The 25,588-nt window shown below is 50.0% G+C and overlaps 1 pseudogene; it reads left to right on the forward strand.

The window, feature by feature from the left end:
* Positions 1–227: 227 nt before the first annotated feature.
* Positions 228–21,352, forward strand: LOC147988595 (uncharacterized; annotated as a pseudogene).
* Positions 21,353–25,588: the final 4,236 nt, after the last annotated feature.

Below are 25,588 nucleotides of genomic sequence, written 5' to 3' on the forward strand. Positions count from 1 at the left end.
AACGAGGGAGGCGGCTTTCGCAGCCTACTCTCATCAGGAAAACTCGGCTTTGTCACATTCATGATTCCCACCTATTGGCCATTGTGACGCTGCCAAGAGGAAGCTCACACACAGCGGAGAACATGGATGGCAGCATCGAACTCCATGGCAGGAAAGGATTTGGGTTGGTGACGCGACGTCTCTCTATTATAAACTTGCTCGTGATGCCTCTACGGGAAAGCACGGTGATGAGGAAGGGCGTGCAGCGGTGCCGGCACATCGGCATAGAACCCGACAACGGCGGGGAAACAATGCGGTGGCCACCGCCAGTGTGTTGTGTGATCGCATGCGAGGTGGCTTCAGGTGCCGACTTCGTCGCACAATTGGCCAACAAGGAGGAGGTCGCTGCTGGGGGTTGGGCGGCGGTCGGCGCAAAGTGCTCCAATGGCGCGTGGTGGTCAGGTCAGCATGAAGTGGGTCGTCGACGGCAGGAGGCATGCTGGGAGGTGGGGGGCAGCGCGCTAGGGGTCGGTTGGGCATTGGAAGGAGTACCAGAGGGAGGTCGGGAGCAGGGCCGGTCCTAAGATTTTAGGGGCCCGGGGCGAACATAAAACTCAGGGCCCTTTCATATAAAATAGCATAGCAGTAATAACTGATATATATGTATGAAATGTAACCAATAAACATGTACATTCATCTAAAAAACAATTTTTATGTCAATTTTTTTTTTGCTACCCGACACATATACTTTTTAAACTTCATATGAAAGCTTGAACAATGCAAAGCTATATATGCATGAATGCATATACGAAGATAAAATTACTTAATTATCGTAGATTCTCGTTTCTAAAGTCCTCGCAGTACACATAAAATGCCAATATAGGACAATTGACCGGCGCTACATGCATGGAACAGGGGGAAATGCCAGGGCAAGAATTATGGGGTTCTTCTAGACCTGTGTTTGTGAATCTTACGAGATGCATCACGATCAAGTGGCGGAGCAAATTAAATCGAGCCACGCAGTGCAACAGACCAGCGACCGTGAACTTATTATAAATCTAGTTAGTACAAGGAGAGTGATAAACTGTAGACATCACAAACCTTGGATCGGTCAGATCTCGGCGATAACACAATATGGATTTTTGTCTGGGTCCAGCAGGAGGAGCTCCGCGACGTGCGTGTGCGTCCAGCGCCTGGAGACCAGAGAGCGGAGCGGAGTTGGTCGGCCTGCTGCACACCGGCGGCGGTTCGTCATACGGCAGCACCTCGCCTCGCGTCCGGGGGCCTGGGACAGGGATTGTGAGGACTCGCCATCAGAAGGAAACTCACGGCTGCAGAAATTTCCCGCGATCTCATGGACTCCCTGCGTGGCTGCTAGGCCCTTGCGGCTAATACAAGTCCTAATAGATCAGGTCTAATACGATATCACTAATAGAAAACAGGGCTATGGTCCAGGCCGGCTCAGCCCATTAGTCCCGGTTCAGTGTAGAACCGGGACTAATGTGGGCATTGGTCCCGGTTCGTGAGCCCAGGGGGCCGGCCGGGCCACGTGGGCCATTGGTCCCGGTTCGTCTGGACCTTTTGGTCCCGGTTGGTGGGACGAACCGGGACCAATGGGCCTCGCTCCTAGCCCACCACCATTGGTCCCGGTTGGTGGCATGAACCGGGACCAAAGGCTCCCCTTTAGTCCCGGTTCTTGCCATAAACCGGGACCAATGAGGTTCCTATATATACCCTCGCCCGCGAGCAGAGCACTTCAGTGCTCTGTTTTTCTCTGACCGGCGAGGGGAGGGGTTTGTGGTGCTCTAGCTCACCTCCTATGCACATGAGGTGTTCGATGGAATGCCCGAGCCACACTACTTAAACTTTCTCCTCTCGAAGCTCGACCTCCAAGCTCCATTTTCCTTGAGATTTGTCTAGATTTAGCGGTCCGTCACGCCCCGTCCCCGTCTTCACCGCCGTCGATCACCCGCGCTGATCTCATCACCGACACCACCGTGGTGAGCCTCTTGTTCTTATCTTCTTTCTGAAAGGAAAAATATTCTTACTTGTCTGTTTAGATAGATACTTGTATCATTTTCTTACATTTATTATTGCATCTTATATAGTGCGATGGTTTTGGTATCCGCCCTCGTCGGCCCTCGTCCTGTCTATGATTCGGATTTGGTATGTATATTATCTTCATAACTATTGGTTCATTTATTGTTTATGAAAATTATGCCGACCAACGTGACATAGATTTTATTTATCTAGGATGTATGTGAATCGGAAATGCCAACCGACCCTATTGTCGAGAGGTTAAATTTAGTTGAAGAAGAAAACAATTTGTTGAAGGAAAAAATAAAAAAATTGAGGAGGAGAAGATGATATTGGAGTTGCATGTTGCGGATGTCGTCGATGATCACAAGATCAAGATGGATGCAATGCGCTTGAAGATTAGAAAGATTAGAAAATATGCCATTCATACCGAGGCTTGAAGATTAGAAAGATTAGAAAGATTAGAAAATTATGCGCTTGAAGATTCGAAAGATTAGAAAGATTAGAAAGATTAGAAAATATGCCATTCAAATTTAAACTATTTAAAATTTAAAACTAATGGCACTAATAGAAAGTTTATAATTTTTGTGACCTAAAAGCAAAAAGAAATCACTAAAAAACTGTAAGTATTTAGTTTTAAGTAGAATTAAAAAAAATAGAAAAAATTTCTAATTTTATAGTAAAGTTATTCATAAACTAGTGATTCACACAAATTTTTAAAAATTCAAATTTAAACTATTTAAAATTTAAAACTAATGGCACTAACAGAAAGTTTATAATTTTTGTGACCTAAAAGCAAAAAGAAATCACTAAAAAACTGTAACTATTTAGTTTTAAGTAGAAATAAAAAAAATAGAAAAAAATTCTAATTTTATAGTAAAGTTATTCATAAACTAGTGATTCACACAAATTTTTAAAAATTCAAATTTAAACTATTTAAAATTTAAAACTAATGGCACTAACAGAAAGTTTATAATTTTTGTGACCTAAAAGCAAAAAGAAATCACTAAAAAACTGTAAGTATTTAGTTTTAAGTATAAATAAAAAAATAAAAAACCAAAAAAATATAGAAATAAAAAAGAAAAAACCAAAAACAATGCCACCTACTGGGCCTCCACGGCCTGACTACGACTAGAAACCCTACATGGGCCAGGATTCAGGCCCGCAGAAGGCCCAATAGGCCCACAGGCAAAGCAGTGTCAAATTAGGCCCATAGGCCTGCTGTTCAAAGGAGTTCAAAAGGGAGGAGGCAGCAAACCTTATAAACTGGTGTTGGGCGCTGTCAACTAGCGTTGTGGGACTAAACTTATGGGCGCGGGGCGCACAAGGGCATTGGTCCCGGTTGGAGGCACCAACCGGGACTAAAGGGGGCATTGGTCCCGGTTCGTGGCACCAACCGTGACCAATGCCCCCCTTTAGTCCCGGTTGGTGCCACCAACCGGGACCAAAGGCCGCCGCTTCCCGCCCTTTGGGCTGCTGAAAATTGGCCTTTGGTCCCGGTTCGTGGCACCAACCGGGACCAAAGGGGGGCATTAGTCACGGTTGGTGCCACGAACCGGGACCATTGCTCTGGCTATATAGACAACCCTTGCGAAATTTTCGCCAAGTGCTCCATTCCCCATCGCCGACGCCGCCAGGCTGCTCGTCCTCCTTGTCGCCGTCGCCGCCGCCGAGCCCTGCCCCTCATCATCGCCTCCGCCACCGCCGAGCCCTGCCCCGACGCCGTCAGGCTGCTCCACTTCGCCGTCCTCGCCACCGCCGTCGAGCCCTACCCCGACGCCTTCCCGGCCCGCTCCCACTGTGAGCCACCGTGCCGTTCCCCTCCTCTCCTCCTCTCCCCCCGCCGCGCCCTGCCACCGCCGCCAGCCGCGCCCCGACGCCGTTGCCCGCCGTGCTCTTGCCGCGCCCCGACGCCGCTGCGCGCCGTGCTCTGCCCGTACATGCTCCGCTTGCCACGCCGCCGCCCGCCTCTGTTAATTTTTTTGAGATATATGTATGCATGTGTGTAGTGTATATATATGTGTATGTATGTGTATGTGTGTGCAGTGTATATGTGTGTGCATGCAGATATGTATATGTATGTGTATGTATGCATGTGTGTAGTGTATATGTGTATGTATGTATATGTGTGTACCAGATAACTTCGACATGAGGGGGGTCGATATACCCCCTCCCCGATAACTTCGACATCATGGGGGGAGGGGGTCGCCGAGGGTCGAGGGTCGAGGGTTGCCGAGTGTTCGAGGGATCGAGGGGGCGAGGGTCGGGAACTAGCTAGGGTAGAGGGTCGAGGGTCGCCAAGTGTTCGAGGGGGCGAGGGTCGGGAAGAAGAGGAGAAAAAAAGAAGAGGAAAAAGGAGAAGAAGAGGAGAGGAAGAAAAGGAAGAGGAGAAGAAGAAAGGAATAGAGGAGAAGAAGAAAAAATAGAAAAAAATTCTATTTTTTCTTCTTCTCCTCTTTTTTTTCTTCTTTTTTTTCTTCGATCTTCTCCCCTTCCCGATAGGAAAGTTTTATATAGAAAGTTACAATTTTAGAAAAGTTTTATATATGCAAAAGTTACAATTTTAGAAAAAGAAGGATAGGAAAGAAGAAAATAAGAAGAGGAAAGAAAGAAGAAGAGGAGAGGAAAAGAAGAGGAGAAATAAATAAGAAGAAGAAAAAAGAAGAAAAAGAAGAGGAGAAGAAGAAAGGAATAGTGGAGAAGAAGAGAAAATAGAATATATTCTATTTTCTCTTCTTCTCCAATATTCCTTCTTCTTCTCCTCTTTTTCTTCTTCTTTTTTTTCTTCGATCTTCTCCTCTAGCTATTCCTTTCTTCTTCTCCTCTATTGGTCGAGGGTCGGGAACTAGGGTAGAGGGTCGAGGGTCGTTAAGGGGTCAAGGGTCGAGGGTTTCAGGGTCGTTGAGGGTTCGAGGGGTCAAGGATCGCCGAGGGGTCGAGAGAGGTTTCCTAGTGTCAAAGTATTGAAGAAATCCATGCCTTCATCATTAGCTGGAAGTAACCAGGGCATGTTGGTACGAAGTTCTGCAAAGTTATTCTGGAATGGAGTCCCGGATAGAATAATCCGCTTTTTGGTACGAATTCAGCAAAGGCCTTCCAAATAGCGATATTCGGAAGGCTCTTGCTGAACTTTGTACCAAAAAGCGAATTATCCTATCTGGGACTCCGTTCCAGAACAACTTTGAAGAGCTTCGTACCATCATGCACATGTTACTTTCGCCTAATGATGAAGACATGGTTTTGTTGAATCCTTTGACACTAGACAACCTCCCGACCCCTCGGCGATCCTCTTGAACATGAGAGGAAGAAGAGGGTCGTCTAGGGGTCGAGGGTTCCAGGGTCGTCGAGGGTTCGAGGGGTCGAGGATCGCCGAGGGGTCGAGAGAGGTTTCCTAGTGTCAAAGTATTGAAGAAATCCAATGCCTTCATCATTAGCCGGAAGTAACCAGGGCATGTTGGTACGAAGTTCTGCAAAGTTGTTTTGGAATGGAGTCCAGGATAGAATAATCCGCCTTTTGGTACCAATTCAGCAAAGGCCTTCCAAATAGCGATATTCGGAAGGCTCTTGCTGAACTTTGTACCAAAAGGTGGATTATCCTATCTGGGAGTCCGTTCCAGAACAACTTTGAAGAGCTTCGTACCATCATGCACATGTTACTTTCGCCTAATGATGAAGACATGGTTTTGTTGAATCCTGAGACACTACGCAACCTCCCGACCCCTCGGCGATCCTATCGAACATGAGAGGAAGAAGAGGATAAAAAAAGAAGAGGAAGAAGAAAAAAAGAGGAGAAGAAAGAATAGAGGAGATCTTCTCCTCTATTCTTTCTTCTCCTCTTATTTTCCTTCTTCTTCCTCTTTTTTTTATCGGGAACGAGGGTCGTCGAGGGACATAGATGTAGTGTCGTCGTTGTCGATATATACCCCCTCCCGATAGCTTACTATGATTAGGTAGCTAGTTCTACGTTTGGCACTAATATATCCATCTATCATGTTTGAATAATAATTGCCATGTTGTAAATATTTGTAGAAACTATGGACACCGCCCTAGACGAAGCAACAAAAGAAGCATTGTTGAGGGACATAATCGCAGAAGGAAGTGATGCCATCTCGTTGTTTCTCAACGAAACCGATGGTCTGGAAGGAGAGGGTGAACAAGCTGGCTACGGTGACCTAATGCCGGTGCAAGAAGAAGAACATGAGGACGGCTCCGGTGACCGAACCGAGTCCGGCCAGGTATATATATTAGTTAAGCCTATGCTGACTAGCTGATTGATGCATTCATTGTTTTGGTATGTACACATATTAATTAAGTCTTTGTTCTTTTTTCTAGCCCTCCGGATCGAGCACAACTTCGGTAAAGAGACGAGGCCCGAAGAAAAAGTTGAGCTTGGATGAAAAGTTTGAGATCATAGCAATCGCGCCCGACGGCCAACCTATTGAACCCCTCCGGACAAAGAGCGCATTTGTTGCTCAGTGCGGGGTTCTGGTTAGGGACAAGATCCCGATAAGCATCCAGCAATGGTTTAAGCCGGCTACAGAAGACCCTGAGGTCTCTTATGTCAATGATATGCAGAAAAATGATCTTTGGACTGAGCTGAAGTCAAATTTCACCCTACCGCCTGAGGATAATCCAGAGAACCCGGTTAAAGAGAAATTAATCAAGTCTTTTGCTCTGAAGAGGATGGCAGAACTATTCAGGAGGTGGAAGAAAGAGCTGAATAAGTTTGTCGAAAATAATGAGACACCAGAATTTAAGGGCAGATATGAGAATATCAGAGATCACTGGCCCGCATTTGTGGCCCACAAGACATCGGAAAAGAGTAAGAAGATGTCGGCGACAAACAAGCAAAATGCTGCGAAGAAGAAGCTTCACCATCGCACGGGGTCAGGTGGCTACCTCGTAGCCCGGCCTAAGTGGTCCAAGACTGAGAATGATCTGGTTCATAAAGGGATCGAACCAGAGACAATTAACTGGCCAGACCGTTGTCGGACTTGGTTCTTCGGGGCTGGCGGAACCTTGGACCCTGAAACAGGGAAGTGCATTTGGACGAACGAACAAATGGACATACCAGTCAGTAAGCTTAAGCAGTATATCCAAGCAGCGCAGGAAGGGACGTTCTTTGCAGACAGAGAGCACGGCGAGCTCACAATGGCCCTCGGGAATCCTGAGCACCCTGGACGGACACGAGGCACGCCAGGCTCCGTTCCGTGGAAGGTTGGGTTTCTAGACGCAGGCGGTTACAAATCCCATGAGAGGAGGAAAAAAGTGCAACAGACCGAACTGCAGGCGTTGCACGCAAGGGTACAAGCGATAGAGGAACGAGAAGCAAATCGCAGCAAATGTACTGCCGAAGCCTCCCCCGAAGCTACCCTGCCATCTCAGCGCAGAAGCAGCGTGACTTCCACCGAGCTGCTTCAGCCGGAGCATGCCTTGACGGCTCCTGCCAGCTATCCCGTGGATGCTATAACAGAGTCTCAAAATTGCCACCTTATGACGCAATGGATGAATTTGAAGGTCAAGGCGGCTGTTGGCTCTGTTTTTCCTACTGAACCCGGCGCAACTTTTCACTGCCGGCCGATTCCAGAAGGATATGCTAGGGTGATGGTGGATGAGATAACAGAGGGATTTGAGGACCTCCAGCTTGACCACCCTACCGGTGAAGGGGAGACTCGGCTGGGGTCTGCTCTGAAGACTCCATGCCTATGGCGGAAGGAGCTCATCAACCTTCCGAACTGGACGCCACCGCCTCTTCCTCCTCCGGCGAGTCAGGGCACTCCGCCTCCACCGCCTCCTCCTCCGGCGAGTGATGATCAGGTCCCTCGGCCGGCTCCTTCTCCGGCGTGCGGCGGCACTCCGCCTCCTTCTCCGCCTGCGCCGACGCGCCCGAGCAGCCAGCCTCCTCCTTCTCCGCCTCGTCAGCAAGGGCGGAAGAGACCTGCCGCCGCTCCAGCTGCTCCAGCGTGTCGTAGTCCTTCTCCTCCACCTCTTAAGCAAGTAAAGAAGACAACCGCTACGTCTGCTCGGTCGGCGTCTAGCAGTACAACCAGAGGCGGGAGGACATACAGATTCGGTCCTTCTCTGAAGACTCCAGAGAAGTTACCATACGAGAGGACCCAGGAGGAGAACGCCAAGATCGCGCGAGAAGAAGTGAAGAAATTCTTTGAAGGGGTGAAAGCAAAGAAACATCCACCTCCGGAGGAGAAGGTAGATCGGGTGAAAGTGAAGCGCACTCTGGCTGCCCTGACAAAACCACCGAAGTCTGATTCGCCGAAAGGAAACTATGACCGCATTATTGGAAAGGAATTTGCCGAAGCGGAGCGGTCCGGAAGTACTGTCAGTGATCAAAGGCTGAAAGAACGACGAGCTGGGAAACAAATTGCCCAGCTCGGCGAACAAGCGAAGCAATCGTGCCCCCCACTTAAGGTGCCTAGCCACAACGTCGCTAATGATCCGAGGATGGTGCCCGGTTATAGCAATCTTGCAGATTACCTGCCCGACGATGTACATTATGAACCCATGGATGTGCAGATACAAAGATACGAGTACGGGAAGCCTCTCGTCAAAGATGAAAGATCTCTATCAACGATGATGCGAAGATTGCATGATTGGTACTTGAAAATCTGCAGAGACTCTGGGGGGAGGAGTACTTTGTATTTGAAAGTTAAAAAGGAGCATGACCTCGTTGGAATTGATCTGTTGCCTGTTCCATTTGAGGAGTTCTATCAGTTTTTCAATCAATTGGCCCTCGATAAAGCAACTGTCACCTGCTACTGTCTGTAAGTAGTACTACTTCTGTCATTAAGTTTCTCTATATAGCTTAGCTCTTTCATTGCATGTATTTATAATCATCCTCACTATATTATGCAGATTGAAGATCATCGAATTGAAGAAAAGACAAGTCGGTGATATTGGGTTCATTAACACATATCTCATAGATGCAACTTAGGTTAAATTTCATGCCGCAGAAACCGAGGCCAGCATGCTAGAATCGTTGATAATAAATCAAAACAAAGATATAATATTCTTTCCTTACAACTTCAAGTGAGTGTTACTGTCTTGTGCGTATTCGGTTTCCCTTATATATTAGTCAAGGTTATAGTAATGTAATTGATGAGTTATGCATGCGTGTGCAGTTTCCACTATATTCTCCTACATATTAAGCTTGAGCAGGGACTAGTAACCGTCTTAGACTCAAGACGAAAAGATCCCAAGGACTATGCAGACATGACTCAAATACTCGAGAAGTAAATTAAATCGATCATTATCCACCATATCAGCAACTTTGTTCATTTCCTGATATATCAAGTAATTGTTTTCTTTGTCCGGCAGGGTTTGGAGAAAATTCACCAGAAAAGCTCTGGGACTGCCGAAGGAGCTGCAATTTAGACACCCGAAAGTAAGTACTAGCTATAGTAGCATTTTAAGCGCATCTACTAGTCATTCAAGCGCTAGTTTCATCAATACCATTTGGCATTCTTGCTTATCAGTTTGATTAACCTCTATTTCTTGTAAAGTGGTTGTGGCAGGAACAAGGGAATGATTTCTGTGGATACTATGTTTGCGAGTCCATCCGCCACACGACCTGTGAGCGGTGCTACACTGACGAACAATATGAAGTACGTAAATAACAACATTCACAATTTTATTTTATTACCATCATTTGTGTTGAGTTTCATTCATTCATATATATATATGTATTGACCCCCTTCTTTAAATTAGATGTTTCGGAAGCGGGATGAACTCCTAGCACCAGCTCGCATGCGAGGAATTCAAGAGGAATTGGCGGCATTCTTTCTTGACCACGTGATCCCTGAAGACGGAGAATTCTATGTTGACCCTGAGTCCGTATGATTATATTTGTAAGAGATAATTACTGTATATATGTAGCCGGTAGTGTCAGATAGATATACGAGAACTTGTTGTTCGACCAATCTCTCGGAGAAGGAGAGGTGGTCGATATCACTTCTCTCTGTATGCATATATGTTCATCACGATCTTCTGTTTCCTTCGTTTGCTTACTAGCTAGCCAGCGTGTCTAGTCCTCTCTATACGTATGTATAGTACGTAGCGTCGACCAAGCACGGACATAAGAGAGGACACTTCTCTCTAGTAATTATAGCTAGCTAACATAATATATGAAACACCTAAATTAACCCCCCAAAACCCCCAACCCCCCCCCCCCTTTCAAAAAAAACCCAGCCACAGAAATGCTGACGCGTGGATGCCTACTGGTCCCGGTTGGTGCCTATTGGTCCCGGTTGGTGCCACCAACCGGGACCAAAGGGTCTCCTGACTGGGCTCTGCGCACTGCCCACGTGGAGGGCCTTTAGTCCCAGTTCTGGATTGAACCGGGACTAAAGGGGGGAGGTATTAGTACCGACACTTTAGTCCCGGTTCAGGAACCGGGACTAAAGGCCCTTACGAACTGGGACTATAGGCCCTTTTTCTACTAGTGTATGTTCTACCTGACGGGGGCCCCTGGACCTTGGGGGTCCGGGGGTGGTTGCCCCCCTGCCCTCCTCAGGGCCGGCCCTGGTCGGGAGGCAGAGCTGCATCGGCGTGAGCTCAGGCGCGGAGATGGAGAGGAGGAAGGGAAGGAGAACGGGCTGAAGTGGGCAGGGACGCTGGCGACCGACAGCTGCCGGTGCAGCCGGGGCCAAGCGCATCGCGCGGGCGCATGGAGCCTTCCCGGCGGCGTGGCTGGAGCGGGTGAGGGAGAGAGATAACAGGGGGCGCTGCCAGGCGGCATCGTGTCCACTAGATTAAAAACAGACGTTGATGAGATCGTGTGGCAGTTTTGCAATCTGCCACACAGTTGCCAGATACATATTTCGTATATATATATATAGGGATACAATGATCAACTAATAGTACTAAGACAAAATAAATCTTAGTCTATCTCGTATTTGATAATACTAACAGATCTATTCCCCCCTCATCGTTCCTCCCTCAGCTACAACTCCTCCCTCCTGATTCTCCGAGTCTTCTGCGTCTCCCACACTAACGCAAACCCCACCACCACCAGCTTCAGCTCCGAGCCTCAAATGGTTTCCACGGCGGGGGACCTCGCCCTGTTTCTTTTGACGTACGACGATCACCGAATCAAGATGTCACAGCAACTACTGAAGGCCAAGGCCCAGCACCACCAGGCCGGCCCAGGAGGGAGAGCCAGCCCAACCGCCAAGTGACCGGGCCCATGTGGAGCAAGTGAGACTACTAGAGGCGAAACGAGTGGAGAACTAGGGCATCGATAGATCACACCTGACGGCGCCGCAAGGGCAATGTATCCTCTCTCCCACCTCTGGCTCTCATTCCCCGATCCCCTTTCTTGCTGAAAAACCCTAGCTACTTGTATCTTCGATCTGATCATCTGAGAGTAAATCCTATCGCCTAGACACAAGATCCGTGTCATTTGGTAATCAGAGCCATAAATCCCACCAAAAATTCCTCATCCGTAGCGCATTCTGGCGCCGAAGACGCGCAGCATCAAGAGATCATGGCGGGGGCGGATGTTCAGAAGCAACTGGAGGAAGCGGCGGCGGAGCGGAGCGGCATCGCCAAGGCCCTCCTATCGATTTAGCAGACGCTGGATCAAATAGCCCCTTCGGTCGCCAGCATGGAGCCCGCGGTAGCGAAGATGGAGCCCGCACTCGTTGCTCTCGAGCCGGTCGTCCAGGATCTCGCGACCTGGCGGCCCACCGTGGACGCCGCGGTGGGGCAGCTCCAGACGGATCTCGGCGACATCCGGGCGCAGTTGGAGAAAATCGCGTCGGGGGGCGCACAAGCCAACAAGACGGCGCCAGATCTCCGTACGGCGGACGCGCCATCATCCACACTCGAGCAAAGTGACGACGGTCACAGGCAAATTGGCCACCGCAGGGCTCTACTTCCATGGGTTTCGGCTAGTGAGGGACCGATCCTCACTACGCCGGTCCCGGCCAATGGTATGTTCTGAACTCCTTTCCCCCCTCCCCCTTCCCCTGAGTTGGGCGGTGGTGGTCACCAAGGAGGCATGAGTGGTCATTTTGGCAGCAAACTCATGGAGTGCCCTGAATTTGACGGCGACAACCCTACGGGTTGGCGTCTCCGCTGCGAGGCCTTTTTCCGTGTGAATGGGCTCGATCCGCACGTGTGGGTGGACACAGCTATCGTTCACTTCATGGGGGCGGCTGCTTTGTGGTTAGAGTGGTCCAAAATGCATCTTAAGAGTGATAATTGGGAAAGGTTTTGCATAGCTGTGCTAGACAAATTTGGCCGCTCTGAATTTCAATTACTTCTGCGCAAGTTTTCAAAGCTGAAGCAAACAGGCTCGGTTCTCGAATATGCTGAACAATTCAATTTGTCCATGCACAGTCTGTTAGCTCATCATAGCTCGTGGGATCCCCTATTCTTTACTACCCAATTTGTAGAAGGATTACATCATGAGATTAAGGTTGCTGTAATGCTTCATCGACCCAAAGATTTGGAAATTGCTGTCTCTTTGGCTGAATTGCAGGAAGAGGTGGTCGAATTGGTGCGCCTGGAGCAGGAGAACAATGCGCCGCCTTGGCCGGGGAGCAGCAATACGCGAGCGAGGCGATTCACCTCACGGCCCCCGTTGGCCCTCACCCTGCCGGCGCCCACAACTGTGGGGCGTACCTCACCAACACCATCGCCACTTGAGACACGCCGCGGGCTCGACATCGCCAAGGCGCCTGCGGGCTTGTCTCCGTCAGTGGACGACAGGCTCAAGGCCTTGCGCAACTTCAGAAAAGCGCGGGGACTCTGCTTCACTTGCGGAGAGAGATGCGGGCCAGGGCATACCTGCGCTTCCACGGTGCAGTTGCACGTTGTGGAGGAAATGGTGGGCATGCTGTCGCCACCAACATCACCAGACCCCTCGCCAAGTGCTCAGGTTGATAGTTCTGAAGAGGACTTATGTTTGCTGTCGGCGGCTGCTGTCACGGGTACAGAGGCGCCTAAAGCTTTCTGGCTGCATGGCAAAGTGGGGAACCAAGTGCTGTTGATGCTGGTCGATTCAGGTTCTTCTCATAGTTTTGTCAATTCAGAGGTGGCTCGGAATTGGCCAGGAGTGCAGCCAATGAAACAACCCCTGAAGGTGAAGGTGGCTGATGGAGCTGTCACCTTATGCGACAAGGAGATGCCAGTTTGTGAATATCAGATCCAAGGAGAGAAGTTCCGATCCACATTCAAACTCTTTCCGCTTGGCTGTTATGATATTATACTGGGAATGGACTGGCTCGAGTCCCGAGGGCTGATGAGAGTGAATTGGACTGAAAAATCTATGGCTTTTCAACACAAAGGCAAACGGGTGCAACTCCAGAGGATAGAAAGCTCAGAGATTGTTTGTGAACCCATCTCCTCTACCCAACTGAATCTGTTGCAAGCACGGACGGCCATCGCTCACGTTTTTCTGGTAGCAGAAATCAAGGCAGATGTAGAAACGGCTCCGGTACCGCCGGCAGTACAAGCGCTTGGCCCTCGACATCGGATGTTATCCACTTACGAGAAGGAGTGCCTCGCCATCCTCATGGCAGTGGAGAGATGGCGACCGTACCTGATGCAGTCTGAGTTCACCATTCGCACAGACCACCGCAGCCTAACGTGCCTGGATGACCAACGACTCACCACACCCTGGCAGCACAAGGCAGTGTCGAAACTGTTGGGATTACAGTACAAGATCGAGTACCGCAAAGGGGCAACCAATCTGGCCGCTGACGCCTTGTCTCGCAGACCGACTGGGACCAACTGTTCAATCACGGTCTGCGTCCCTACGTGGCTAACTCAAGTCAAGCAAGGCTACAGTGCAGACTCAAGCTGCAGCGACATGTTGGATAAGGCAAAACAAGGGATTGCGCTAAAAGGGACCTTCCAGGTAACAAATGGCCTCATCCGATACAAAGGAAGAGTGTGGCTGGGTCAAAACAAAGAGGCCCAGAACAAGGTGCTGCACGAACTACACTCCGGAGCACTGGGAGGACACTCAGGAGTCCAAGCGACATACAACTGCATCATCAGACTATTTGCATGGCCTAAACTGAAGCAGGCCGTTAAGAAGTTCGTGGGCAATTGTGTCATTTGCAAGCAGGCCAAGCCAGAGCATGTCAAGTATCCTGGCCTTCTCCAACCTCTTCCAATTCCAGAACAGGCTTGGGAAATGGTAACCTTAAACTTTGTTGAAGGACTGCCAAGGTCGAAGGGCTACAACTCCATCCTAGTGGTCGTGGATAAACTCACACGGTACGCCCATTTTATCCCACTCCGGCACCCATTCTCTGCGCTGCAAGTGGCCAAGGCATATATGGAAATGTATTCAAGTTGCACGGACCTCCGGACAAGATGGTTTCAGATAGAGATCGGATTTTCACGAGTCGGGTGTGGCAAGAACTGGCCAAGCTGACACGGACCACACTGAACATCTAGTCGGCGCGGCACCCGCAGACCGATGGCACAACGGAAAGGGTGAACCACTGCATGGAGCTTTACTTGAGATGCTTCGCCCACAACTGTCCGAGCAAATGGGCTGACTGGCTAGCCCTGGCAGAATTCTGGTACAACACATCCTACCACTCAGTGCTCAAATCTTCTCCCTTCGAGGTGCTGTACGGACACAAACCCCGATTCTTTGGTATCACCAATATCGCAGACGATACGGTGTCTGACCTGGCAGCTTGGACGAAAGACCGAGCCACAGTGCTGCAATCCCTGAAGCATCACTTACACCACGCTCGTCAAGTGATGAAGGCAAAGGCAGACCAGAAGAGAATGGACCGGGTGTTTGCAGTTGGGGACTGGGTGTATCTCAAGCTGCAGCCGTATGCGCAATCATCGGTCGCGGCTCGAGCTAACCACAAGTTGGCTTTTCGATACTTTGGTCCGTTTCAGGTCATCGGGCGGGTCGGCGAGGTGGTGTACAAGTTGGCGCTACCGGAGCACGCCAAGATCCACCCTGTCATCCATGTGTCGCAGCTCCGCGCGGGCGTGCCTTCGGACACAGAAATCATGCCGGAGTTGCCAGTCCTCGATGAAGATCTCCTACCATTCCAGGTGCCAGCAGCCATCCTTCAGCGTCGAGACGTGCAGCGTGGAGTCCGGCAAGTACCGCAAGTACTGGTGCACTGGTCGGGGTTTCCCCGATCGCTGTCCACCTGGGAGGACGAAGTGCCCCTTCGCGCCCGTTTTCCTCGAGCCTTGGCTTGGGGACAAGCCAAAAAGCAAGGGGGGAGGAATGTCACGGGAACTACTGAAGACCAAGGCCCAGCACCACCAGACCGGCCCAGGAGGGAGAGCCACCCTAACCGCCAAGTGACCGGGCCCATGTGGAGCAAGTGAGACTACTAGAGGCGAAACGAGTGGAGAACTAGGGCATCGATAGATCAGACCTGACGGCGCCGCAAGGGCGATGTATCCTCTCTCCCACCTCTGGCTCTCATTCCCCGATCCCCTTTCTTGCTAAAAAACCCTAGCTACTTGTATCTTCGATCTGATCATCTGAGAGTAAATCCTATCGCCTAGACACAAGATCTGTGTCATTTGGTAATCAGAGCCATAAATCCCACCAAAAATTCCTCATCCGTAGCGCATTCTGGCGCCGAAGACGCGCAGCATCAAGGAGATCATGGCGGGGGCGGATGTTCAGAAGCAACTGGAGGAAGCGGCGGCGGAGCGGAGCGGCATCGCCAAGGCCCTCCTATCGATTCAGCAGACGCTGGATCAAATAGCCCCTTCGGTCGCCAGCATGGAGCCCGCGGTAGCGAAGATGGAGCCCGCACTCGTTGCTCTCGAGCCGGTCGTCCAGGATCTCGCGACCTGGCGGCCCACCGTGGACGCCGCGGTGGGGCAGCTCCAGACGGATCTCGGCGACATCCGGGCGCAGTTGGAGAAAATCGCGTCGGGGGGCGCACAAGCCAACAAGACGGCGCCAGATCTCCGTACGGCGGACGCGCCATCATCCACACTCGAGCAAAGTGACGATGGTCACAGGCAAATTGGCCACCGCAGGGCTCTACTTCCATGGGTTTCGGCTAGTGAGGGACCGATCCTCACTACGCCGGTCCCGGCCAATGGTATGTTCCGAACTCCTTTCCCCCCTCCCCCTTCCCCTGAGTTGGGCGGTGGTGGTCACCAAGGAGGCATGAGTGGTCGTTTTGGCAGCAAACTCATGGAGTGCCCTGAATTTGACGGCGACAACCCTATGGGTTGGCGTCTCCGCTGCGAGGCCTTTTTCCGTGTGAATGGGCTCGATCCGCACGTGTGGGTGGACACAGCTATCGTTCACTTCACGGGGGCGGCTGCTTTGTGGTTAGAGTGGTCCAAAATGCATCTTAAGAGTGATAATTGGGAAAGGTTTTGCATAGCTGTGCTAGACAAATTTGGCCGCTCTGAATTTCAATTACTTCTGCGCAAGTTTTCAAAGCTGAAGCAAACAGGCTCGGTTCTCGAATATGCTGAACAATTCAATTTGTCCATGCACAGTCTGTTAGCTCATCATAGCTCGTGGGATCCCCTATTCTTTACTATCCAATTTGTAGAAGGATTACATCATGAGATTAAGGTTGCTGTAATGCTTCATCAACCCAAAGATTTGGAAATTGCTGTCTCTTTGGCTGAATTGCAGGAAGAGGTGGTCGAATTGGTGCGCCTGGAGCAGGAGAACAATGCGCTGCCTTGGCCGGGGAGCAGCAATACGCGAGCGAGGTGATTCACCTCACAGCCCCCGTTGGCCCTCACCCTGCCGGCGCCCACAACTGTGGGGCGTACCTCACCAACACCATCGCCACTTGAGACACGCCGCGGGCTCGACATCGCCAAGGCGCCCGCGGGCTTGTCTCCGTCAGTGGACGACAGGCTCAAGGCCTTGCGCAACTTCAGAAAAGCGCGGGGACTCTGCTTCACTTGCGGAGAGAGATGGGGGCCAGGGCATACCTGCGCTTCCACGGTGCAGTTGCACGTTGTGGAGGAAATGGTGGGCATGCTGTCGCCACCAACATCACCAGACCCCTCGCCAAGTGCTCAGGTTGATAGTTCTGAAGAGGACTTATGTTTGCTGTCGGCGGCTGCTATCACGGGTACAGAGGCGCCTAAAGCTTTCCGGCTGCATGGCAAAGTGGGGAACCAAGTGCTGTTGATGCTGGTCGATTCAGGTTCTTCTCATAGTTTTGTCAATTCGGAGGTGGCTCGGAATTGGCCAGGAGTGCAGCCAATGAAACAACCCCTGAAGGTGAAGGTGGCTGATGGAGCTGTCACCTTATGCGACAAGGAGATGCCAGTTTGTGAATATCAGATCCAAGGAGAGAAGTTCCGATCCACATTCAAACTCTTTCAGCTCGGCTGTTATGATATTATACTGGGAATGGACTGGCTCGAGTCCCGAGGGCTGATGACAGTGAATTGGACTGAAAAATCTATGGCTTTTCAACACAAAGGCAAACGGGTGCAACTCCAGGGGATAGAAAGCTTAGAGATTGTTTGTGAACCCATCTCCTCTACCCAACTGAATCTGTTGCAAGCACGGACGGCCATCGCTCACGTTTTGCTGGTAGCAGAAATCAAGGCAGATGTAGAAACGGCTCCGGTACCGCCGGCAGTACAAGCGCTTGGCCCTCGACATCGGATGTTATCCACTTACGAGAAGGAGTGCCTCGCCATCCTCATGGCAGTGGAGAGATGGCGACCGTACCTGATGCAGTCTGAGTTCACCATTCGCACAGACCACCGCAGCCTAACGTGCCTGGATGACCAACGACTCACCACACCCTGGCAGCACAAGGCAGTGTCGAAACTGTTGGGATTATAGTACAAGATCGAGTACCGCAAAGGGGCAACCAATCTGGCCGCTGACGCCTTGTCTCGCAGACCGACTGGGACCAACTGTTCAATCACGGTCTGCGTCCCTACGTGGCTAACTCAAGTCAAGCAAGGCTACAGTGCAGACTCAAGCTGCAGCGACATGTTGGATAAGGCAAAACAAGGGATTGCGCTAAAAGGGCCCTTCCAGGTAACAAATGGCCTCATCCGATACAAAGGAAGAGTGTGGCTGGGTCAAAACAAAGAGGCCCAGAACAAGGTGCTGCACGAACTACACTCCGGAGCACTGGGAGGACACTCAGGAGTCCAAGCGACATACAACCGCATCATCAGACTATTTGCATGGCCTAAACTGAAGCAGGCCGTTAAGAAGTTCGTGGGCAATTGTGTCATTTGCAAGCAGGCCAAGCCAGAGCATGTCAAGTATCCTGGCCTTCTCCAACCTCTTCCAATTCCAGAACAGGCTTGGGAAATGGTAACCTTAAACTTTGTTGAAGGACTGCCAAGGTCGAAGGGCTACAACTCCATCCTGGTGGTCGTGGATAAACTCACACGGTACGCCCATTTTATCCCACTCCGGCACCCACTCTCTGCGCTGCAAGTGGCCAAGGCATATATGGAGAATGTATTCAAGTTGCACGGACCTCCGGACAAGATGGTTTCAGATAGAGATCGGATTTTCACAAGTCGGGTGTGGCAAGAACTGGCCAAGCTGACACGGACCACACTGAACATCTAGTCGGCGCGGCACCCGCAGACCGATGGCACAACGGAAAGGGTGAACCACTGCATGGAGCTTTACTTGAGATGCTTCGCCCACAACTGTCCGAGCAAATGGGCTGACTGGCTAGCCCTGGCAGAATTCTGGTACAACACATCCTACCACTCAGTGCTCAAATCTTCTCCCTTCGAGGTGCTGTACGGACACAAACCCCGATTCTTTGGTATCACCAATATCGCAGACGATACGGTGTCTGACCTGGCAGCTTGGACGAAAGACCGAGCCACAGTGCTGCAATCCCTGAAGCAACACTTACACCACGCTCGTCAAGTGATGAAGCAAAGGCAGACCAGAAGAGAATGGACCGGGTGTTTGCAGTTGGGGACTGGGTGTATCTCAAGCTGCAGCCGTATGCGCAATCATCGGTCGCGGCTCGAGCTAACCACAAGTTGGCTTTTCGATACTTTGGTCCGTTTCAGGTCATCGGGCGGGTCGGCAAGGTGGCGTACAAGTTGGCGCTACCGGAGCACGCCAAGATCCACCCTGTCATCCATGTGTAGCAGCTCCGCGCGGGCGTGCCTTCGGACACAGAAATCATGCCGGAGTTGCCAGTCCTCGATGAAGATCTCCTACCATTCCAGGTGCCGGCAGCCATCCTTCAGCGTCGAGACGTGCAGCGTGGAGTCCGGCAAGTACCGCAAGTACTGGTGCACTGGTCGGGGTTTCCCCGATCGCTGTCCACCTGGAAGGACGAAGTGCCCCTTCGCGCCCGTTTTCCTCGAGCCTTGGCTTGGGGACAAGCCAAAAAGCAAGGGGGAGGAATGTCACGGGAACTACTGAAGACCAAGGCCCAGCACCACCAGACCGGCCCAGGAGGGAGAGCCAGCCCAACCGCCAAGTGACCGGGACCATGTGGAGCAAGTGAGACTACTAGAGGCGAAACGAGTGGAGAACTAGGGCATCGATAGATCAGACCTGACGGCGCCGCAAGGGCGATGTATCCTCTCTCCCACCTCTGGCTCTCATTCCCCGATCCCCTTTCTTGCTGAAAAACCCTAGCTACTTGTATCTTCGATCTGATCATCTGAGAGTAAATCCTATCGCCTAGACACAAGATCCGTGTCACAAGCACGACTACTACATCTACCGGGCCCCCGACGCTTCTCGCGGGGTGCCGCCGATGCTCGAGCTTATCATTATTCCTGAGCCAGCCCTCTTCTATCACGCCGCCCCATACTACTTCCATAACAACGAGGTCGATCTCCTGCGCTACCGCCGCCAGGGCTTGGACGGCTACAAGATCGCCACTCTCCGTACTCATGATATCGAACGCCATGGGAGCCGCTACAACCTCTACACGTACAACTTCCCAGGATAAGACATGGGACCGCAAGGCCGCAGTTCTGAAGGGCAAGAAACATAGTTTCCTGCTTGCTTCACATCAATCCCGAATCTTCATCAACATCGGGGGAGATGCCGGCACCATGGGATGGGTCGACCTTGAGCATGGCATTGCCCTCTGCGATGTCTTGGGAGGGAAGGAGGACAGCTCCACCACTGCAGATTCGATACATCTCGCTGCCGGATAATGGTCCGGTTAAGCCACGCAACATTCTCCGTGGTACCACACAGCGTTACCACACCGTTGCTATGGTACATGATCGCATTCAGTATGTCGAGGTGCAAATCCAGGTCCGGACGGGGGCTCGCCCAAGCCGGCTCCACGGCACCTACTTTTCAGATGGCTGGACCGTCCTCAGGTGGAGCAGGACGGTCACCTCCCGCTGGACGATGGACTGCAAGCTCAGTGCTTCTGATATCATCGTCCCTGCAGACATGGCACAATTGCTGCCTATTTTGCCAACAGAGGAAGATATATAGTCCTGCCGCGACAGCCTTGGAGAGGCTCCACATTGGTCACCCCACAATCAGCTTGGGTGATGACAGTGGCGATGTCGTCTACTTCATGGCCAAGATCGATGAGATGGAGGAGGAGGCATGGGTGCTTGCTGTCAACACAAAGAAAAAGGTGTTGCAAGGAGTTTCTGAGTTCAGACCACGTAGCAGGCACAGCTTGGAGTTCACCTACATTCCAACCACCAGCTCCATGTATCTGACTCCACCAGGTTGTTGATGACAACACCCTGGCCTGTCTCACCATTATTTACTGCCTAGTTCTCACATACACTATCAAATAAAATTCCTCTTCGTGACATAGAGATATATGCAGTACTACAGCCGTTTCAGGTCCATTACTGTTGAGAGATTTATATATGTAATCCTTTTGCTCCAGTGAGGCCATGTTAACGCGAGGTCCAGTAAAATGTAATCGCTCCGGCCCATAATAGAACATATATATGAGTACATTGGTTGTAATAACATCTTATATAATAGGACGAAAGGAGTAATTGCAGGCCTAAGACTCTGATCTGGAACTAAACATCATAATGAAATCTACGGTGTTCTATAACACCAAAATGGACACGCAAAAGAGCACATCACCTGGCTGTCAACTACATTAATTCTGAAACTGGAATTTATTCTAGCTGGCCTGGTCTGGCCTATATTTAGCATTGGCAGTCTTGAGCTACTAGTTTCGACTCGTCATTCTTAACATGGGAATGTTTTTGCTGTGCAGGTGCAAAGGGTAACGTGAAAAGACCTGGGATGGTGTTGCCTGGTTCCGCTAACAAGAAGCTGCTGCGTGCTGTCCCGTTGATGTATGGGAGCTCAAGTGGACAAAATCTGCAGAACGCCCAAGTGGAACAAGGGGATGACACCATGGATCCTATGGACCTAGAATAGGATGTTTCCATCTCAAAAAAAGAGAAAAGAAAGAATAGGATGTGTGGTATGATGTTGTTTTCTCAGGTCCCGCACCTTTGTGATTGCTACTCCTCGCTGGTCATGTGTCAGAATTTCATCTATCAATGTTATGTCTGATTCTGTTGGCATCATGCACTTTTGGCATGTGTCTGATTATTCATGCAAGGCACATATTTTGCTTACAAGGGGAACACATTTTTAGGACAAGACAGCTGACTTAATCCCAACTGTCCAAGCATTACTTTAGTACATATATATAGTTTATCTACCTACCGTTGTAATGCATGTGATGTCCGATGACAAGCCCAGAATGTATTTCCAAGGTGGATCTCTCCCCCTTTTCCTGATGCAAAACCTTTAGTGCTGATGTTGCTACTGAAAATTTGTTTACCGATGTGGCATCATCAAGAACTTCGTTGCCTTCATTCTTCAGCTGGAGCACCTAGTTGAAGCATCAGCTGTTCTAATGCTTCCAGGCGTCTTATTTATTTATTTTGAAAACCACCTTATCCATTAATTAAGAAGAGAATAGAGTTTGTTTTGCAATTGCCTCCCTTGCAACAAAATGAGTACCGAAAAAGGGTTTCCCCCGCTTGATATCATAAAGCAACCATCACTGAATACATCTGAGAGACCGAACAACGCACACACCCAAGGCAAGATACAGAGGTGCCGGGCACCGACACACCACCCCACCGACAACGCAATAGAGATGTGAGCCGGACAACAACAAAGCTAGGCCTCCAAAGTAGTGCCTTCAAGAAGGGTACGACCATGGATAACTGCCACCGCCCGATCCGCGAAGATCAGGTTTTCACCCGGAGCAAGACGGCATGAGTGGGAACACCGCGACGGATTCTTCAAGAAGGATACAATGTCACCGACCGCCGCCACGGTTGGCCAGCCAAAGGAGTGGGGAAGTGGTGTACCCCGACGCTCACACCCCACCGTCGCACCCTAACTCCGTCAAACACTCGCAACCAGTCCACCCATGTGGCCATGGTTGCCCGCCCGCACCTGAGACGCACGCTCCGCCCACAAAATGAAGGAAATATGCCCTAGAGGCAATAATAAAGTTATTATTTATTTCCTTATATCATGATAAATGTTTATTATTCATGCTAGAATTGTATTAACCGGAAACATAATACATGTGTGAATACATAGACGAACAGAGTGTCACTAGTATGCCTCTACTTGACTAGCTCGTTAATCAAAGATGGTTATGTTTCCTAACCATGGACAAAGAGTTGTTATTTGATTAACGGGATCACATCATTAGTTGAATGATCTGATTGACATGACCCATTCCATTAGCTTAGCACCCGATCGTTTAGTATGTTGCTATTGCTTTCTTCATGACTTATACATGTTCCTATGACTATGAGATTATGTAACTCCCGTGTGCCGTAGGAACACTTTGTGTGCTACCAAATGTCACAACGTAACTGGGTGATTATAAAGGTGCTCTACAGGTGTCTCCAAAGGTACATGTTGGGTTGATGTATTTCGAGATTAGGATTTGTCACTCCGATCGTCGGAGAGGTATCTCTGGGGCCTTCTCGGTAATGCACATCACTTAAGCCTTGCAAGCATTGCAACTAATGAGTTAGTTGCGGGATGATGTATTACGGAACGAGTAAAGAGACTTGCCGGTAACGACATTGAACTAGTTATTGGATACCGACGATCGAATCTCGGGCTAGTAACATACCGATGACAAAGGGAACAACGTATGTTGTTATGCGGTCTGACCGATAAAGATCTTCGTAGAATATGTAGGAGCCAATATGGGCATCCAGGTCCCGCTATTGGTTATTGACCAGAGACGTGTCTCGGTCATGTCTACATTGTTCTCGAACACGTAGGGTCCGCACGCTTAAGGTTTCGATGACAGTTATATTATGAGTTTATACGTTTTGCTGTACCGAAGGTTGTTCGGAGTCCCGGATGTGATCACAGATATGACGAGGAGTCTCGAAATGTTCGAGACATAAAGATTGATATATTGGAAGCCTATGTTTGGATATCGGAAGTGTTCCGGGTGAAATCGGGATTTTACCGGAGTACCGGGAGGTTACCGGAACCCCCCGGGAACTATATGGGCCTTAATGGGTCTTAGTGGAAAAGAGAAGGGGCAGCCCAAGATGGGCCGCGCGGCCCTCCCCTCCCTTGGTCCGAATAGGACAAGGAGATGGGGCCGGCCCCCCTCTCTCTTTTCCCCCCTCCGCGAATCCTATTCCAACTAGGATTGGGGGGGGGGGGGGAATCCTACTCCCAGAGGGAGTAGGACTCCTCCTGGCGTGCCTCTCCTAGGCCGGCCGCACCCCCCCTTGATCCTTTATATACGGAGGCAGGGGCACCCCAGAGGAACACAAGTTGATCCACGTGATCATATTCTTAGCCGTGTGCGGTGCCCCCTGCCACCATAGTCCTCGATAATATTGTAGCGGTGCTTAGGCGAAGCCTTGCGACAGTAGTACATCAAGATCATCACCACGCCGTCGTGCTGACGGAACTCTTCCCCGACACTTTGCTGGATCGGAGTCCGGGGATCGTCATCGAGCTGAACGTGTGCTAAAACTCGGAGGTGCCGTAGTTTCGGTGCTTGATCGGTCGGGCCGTGGAGACGTACGACTACATCAACCAAACACTTCCGTTGTCGATCTACAAGGGTACGTAGATCACACTCTCCCCTCTCGTTGCTATGCATCACCATGATCTTGCGTGTGCGTAGGAATTTTTTTGAAATTACTATGTTCCCCAACAGTGGCATCAGAGCTAGGTTTTATGTGTTGATGTTATATGCACGAGTAGAACACAAGTGAGTTGTGGGCGATATAAGTCATACTGCTTACCAGCATGTCATACTCTGTTTCGGCGGTATTGTTGGATGAAGCGGCCCGGACCGACATTACGCGTACGCTTACGCGAGACCGGTTCTCCCGACGTGCTTTGCACATAGGTGGCTTGCGGGTGACAGTTTCTCCAACTTTAGTTGAACCGAGTGTGGTTACGCCCGGTCCTTGCGAAGGTTAAAAAAGCACCAACTTGACAAACTATCGTTGTGGTTTTGATGCGTAGGTAAGATTGGTTCTTGCTTAAGTCCGTAGCAGCCACGTAAAACTTGCAACAACAAAGTAGAGGACGTCTAACTTGTTTTTGCAGGGCATGTTGTGATGTGATATGGTCAAGACATGATGCTAAATTTTATTGTATGAGATGATCATGTTTTGTAACCAAGTTATCGGCAACTGGCAGGAGCCTTATGGTTGTCGCTTTATTGTATGCAATGCAATCGCGCTGTAATGCTTTACTTTATCACTAAGCGGTAGCGATAGTCGTGGAAGCATAAGATTGGCGAGACGACAACGATGCTACGATGGAGATCAAGGTGTCGCGCCGGTGACGATGGTGATCATGACGGTGCTTCGGAGATGGAGATCATAGGCACAAGATGATGATGGCCATATCATATCACTTATATTGATTGCATGTGATGTTTATCTTTTATGCATCTTGTCTTGCTTTGATTGACGGTAGCATTATAAGATGATCTCTCACTAAATTATCAAGATAAAAGTGTTCTCCCTGAGTATGCACCGTTGCCAAAGTTCGTCGTGCCCAGAAACCACGTGATGATCGGGTGTGATAAGCTCTACGTCCATCTACAACGGGTGCAAGCCAGTTTTGCACACGCATAATACTCAGGTTAAACTTGACGAGCCTAGCATATGCAGATATGGCCTCGGAACACTGAGACCGAAAGGTCGAGCGTGAATCATATAGTAGATATGATCAACATAGTGATGTTCACCATTGAAAGCTACTCCATTTCACGTGATGATCGGTTATGGTTTAGTTGATTTGGATCACGTGATCACTAAGTGGGAGTTCTTAAGTAATATGATTAATTGAACTTTAATTTATCATGAACTTAGTCCTGGTAGTATTAGCATATCTATGTTGTAGATCAATAGCTCACGTTGTTGCTTTCATATGTTTATTTTGATATGTTCCTAGAGAAAAATTGTGTGGAAAGATGTTAGTAGCAATGATGCGGATTGGATCCATGATCTGAGGTTTATCCTCATTGCTGCATAGAAGAATTATGTCCTTGATGCACCGCTAGGTGACAGACCTATTGCAGGAGCAGATGCAGACGTTATGAACGTTTGGCTAGCTCAATATGATGACTACTTGATAGTTTAGTGC

This window comes from Triticum urartu, chromosome 1A, assembly GCF_056163025.1.
Source record: "Triticum urartu cultivar PI428250 chromosome 1A, HENAU_Tu73, whole genome shotgun sequence".
Lineage (NCBI taxonomy): Eukaryota > Viridiplantae > Streptophyta > Magnoliopsida > Poales > Poaceae > Triticum > Triticum urartu.